Here is a 4,101-nt window from a genome sequence, read left to right as displayed (position 1 = left end):
CACTCTCACGTGATCCTGAGACCCCGGCCTGGATATGTGCCCAAGGTTCCCACCACTCCCTTCCCGGACCAGGTGGTGAACCTGCAAGCGCTGCCCCGGGAGGAGGCAGACCCAGCCTTGGCACTGCTCTGTCCAGTACGCGCTCTCCATGCTTATGTAGACAGAACGCAGTGTTTCAGGACCTCAGACCAGCTCTTTGTCTGTTATGGTGGGAGACTGAAGGGAAAGGCTCTCTCAAAGCAGAGGTTGTCTCACTGGATAGTGGACGCCATTGCTTTGGCTTACCAACAGCCGACCGTGCCCCCTTGGTGTGACAGCCCTCTCCACCCGGAGTGTGGCTTCCTCTTGGGCTCTAGCGCATGGCGCCTCGCTGGCAGACATTTGTAGAGCTGCAGGCTGGGCGACACCCAACACATTCGCCAGATTCTATAATCTCCGAGTGGAGCCTGTGTCCTCTCGTGTACTCGCTTCAGTTAGCTAGTACTGGACCCACTCAGGTGTCTTCGCTTGCTCGCCATTCCACTCCACGGACTGGATACGTGCGATTATTCCTCAGGTGAGCCTTCCTCTCTGAAGCCCTGAGTTCCTCCAGCACTGTTCCCTGAGTAGGGAACGGAGACGTTACGTCTCCCTGCCACTTCCGCTGTACCGCTGGGTAGACGCCTGAGTTCAGTCTCGGCTCCTCAGCGAAGACATATCTGCATGTTGCCGAGCGTCCTCCTTTTATACCCACGAGGTGGGGCGGAGATACGCTATGCAAATTCCGCAGACCCATGGCATTTCATCGCCATTGGCTCGTTTTATAATACACGAAGATGATTGGCTTTCTAGGCGAAACCCCCATTCGTCGTCATCCGACGTAACGTCTCCGTTCCCTACTCAGGGAACGAGGGTTACATATGTAACCGAGACGTTTTTTTTTAATTGAAAATATATTTTTTGATTGAATAATAAAGAAACAAAACTACCTCCATAGGGGTCCACTCAGTCATCAGAGCTATACCCGTTGGGACAAACACCCAACAGAATCTCTTCATGCAGAATTTTGCAGATACATTCTACACGTACACAGAAACACACCAACAAATGCATGCAGAGCAGAATTAGGCAGATACCCACTGATAATTAACATCCAAAAGAGAACACTCAACTTAATTAACCTGATGTCCACCTGAAATCCAGCCCCCAAGACACACTTCACTCCAAGGCCCTCCGAACCCAGGAGCTGTGCCCAGAAAAGAGTCCCCTATGTCAACTGGTACTCAGACAAACTGCCCCACGTCAGAGACAGTCTGAGCAGCCAAAGAACAACACTGCCTTCCAAACACCAATCAGAGTCAAGCAAATCATAGCACAATGCAAAGAAACCTATCTGGAACATTGGAAAGAAGAAACTAAAAGCCAAATAGACTAGAATGTTATCTGAACCCTAAAAAGAGATTATAAATTAGCAGAATATCTCTCTACTGTCAGAGATAGAAAGCAGAGACAGATCCTAACCAGGTACAGGCTCAGTGATCACAAATTGGCAATTGAAACAGGAAGACACAAAAAATCATGGCAACCAAAAGAAAACAGAATGTGTGATCACTGTTTGACAGGTGAGGTTGAGACAGAGATGCACTTTCTCCTACAATGTGAAGCATTCAAAGACACAAGGAACCTTTACTTTAACAAATTTAACTATATAATCCCAAATTTCAAAGACCTGAAGGAAATTTCTAAATAAAACTTTCTCCTGGGAGAAGGAGAGAGAACTTATCTTGCTGCCAAATATGTACAAACATGCCACAACCTGAGGGGCAGTGAGTGACCGACACACACACACACACACACACACACACACACAAATATATCCAAACATTGTGTTAAATGTTTATATACAATATATGAGAGAGAGAGAGAGAGAGAGAGAGAGAGAGAGAGAGAGAGAGAGAGAGAGAGAGAGAGAGAGAGAGAGAGAGAGAGAGAGAGAGAGAGAGAGAGAGAGAGAGAGAGAGAGAGAGAGAGAGAGAGAGAGAGAGAGAGAGAGAGAGGACATGGGACAGAGCGCCTCAGGACAATTTTCTGTTTCTCTTTGCGAGCTTTAAGTTAAGAGCGTTGAATCTTTGCTCATGGCGGTTCAACCTCCAGCTCTGATGACCTTGTTCTTTATTCTGCTGCTGGCTCTGAAGTCTGAATTAGATGTTACAATAGCTAGAAAAAAGCAAGAAATCTTTAACTAAAAGTCAAAATACAAGGAATATATATATTTACAAAAAATACAAAAATGACTATCTGTGAAATAATTTTACAGTGTATTTATTTCCTTTTTAGTGCTTGACAATCCGGAAACTCTGCTGTTGTATTTAAAAGACAGGCCTATATGTGAAGATGCCTAAAATAACAACATACTGGTATAGATTAACATAAAGGGGTAAACCATGACAGATTTTTTTTTTAATCCTTTAACCACATATGAATTTAAGATAATTTAAAACACAGACACATATGCACACTTCAGTGTTGATGTCTAAAGTGCATTATATTGGATTTATATCAAATTTACACCAGAATGCGCTTAGACAAAATGTTAAACAGCACCCATAGTTTTTCTACAATGACTTTGGCATGAAGGTGTTAGTGTAACCTTCCCACTGATCCTGTATCGGTGCCGACCTAAACACAGCAGCTCTAACATCAGGAGGATTTGTGTTCTTGTGTTTCTGTGCTTACTGTATTTCTGAGTGTGCCTGCAAAGAAAGCACTCATTAAAACTATATTTCTGCTGCTATTTTGTCTACTATATGCAGCCAATGTCTAGATTAATATCACTTGAAATGTTAGTCATGCTAAGGCACAGATGTTCTTTGTCTGCTTAACATAAAGTCTTATCCTGAACTTTATTAAAATAACCCTTTAATAGGATTGGCCAATATAGCATAATATTATTGTCTTTTGGAAACTAGTTTTGACTTAAAATAAATGTGATACTGTTGGTTCATTTTTTCTAGAACTCTAGATAGATAGATAAACTCTGTTCATTGCCCAAAAATCACAAATAACAAGCAAAATGTGTTTTCTTCGTCTCATATTGAGTTCCAAATGAAACAAAGAATTTATTCATGCTATTTCCTTTCAAGATGTTTATTCACACAGACAAACACAGACAAATACAAACAGATGGTTTGATCGAGTCCAGTTTCTAATCTGTTTGTGCAATTACTTTTTTGATTTTTCAAAAAAAAAAAACATCATTTGAAAACACAGTACTGTGTTTTTTTCCACCTTGTCCAAATGCTTTTCCCTTTTTTTCTCTATAATTGTGTGTTTTCCCCCTCCAGAAGCATTCAGGAAGGTTAAGCTTTAGATGAAGCTTAATTAGTCTCTGGTTCAGCCATTATGCTCTCAGCGGTCACGTCAGGCCACACAGTGATGTTGAGCTGGCATGGGGTCAATAAGAATCGGATTGCTTTCGACCAGTTGAGTCCGAGGGAAGCTGGAGAGATGGCACTGACGGGTTTCTAATGTTCTTTTGGAAATTCTGCATAATACTTTGCAAACACTGTGATTTGTGTAAACACTACATAATCGCTCACAACGAGAAAGGTCTTAGAGGGATAGTTCTTCCAAAACAAACCAACATTTAATTTATTATTTTGCGAAAATCTCAACCTCACGGAGCCCAGAAAGTCACCTGTAGAAGAGAAAAAAAAGAAAAAAAAAATCGAGACCCACAAATCCGTGGTCACAGTTTTGCAATTCGTTCCATTTATAAACAGTACTCACAGATTCTTAAATTGTTCCCTCGATATATTAAATCGCGCCCGCAGATTAATAAACTGTACCCAGTCCATACATTTCCAATTCATGCCCATGCTTTCGCAATCCGTTCCTAGAGTTTTGCAAACTGTACTCTTGGGATTTGTGGCCTGTGCCTGCTCTTACATACTCATGAATGAATTTTTTATTTGCATGCCATCAGAACCCTTGAAATATACAAGTATGTTGTTGATGATAGTATGTTGGTGATACTTCAACGTATTTTTTTAAAGCCCTAAGTTGGTCGCTGTTCACTGCCATTTACAGTATGGACGAGTGTAAGCAGGACATTTTTATGTA

Source organism: Siphateles boraxobius, unplaced genomic scaffold, assembly GCF_051911475.1.
Source record: "Siphateles boraxobius isolate OS27281-9 unplaced genomic scaffold, OSU_SipBor_1 7, whole genome shotgun sequence".
In the NCBI taxonomy this organism is placed as follows: Eukaryota; Metazoa; Chordata; class Actinopteri; order Cypriniformes; family Leuciscidae; genus Siphateles; species Siphateles boraxobius.
Note: the sequence above shows the minus strand (reverse complement) of the source record.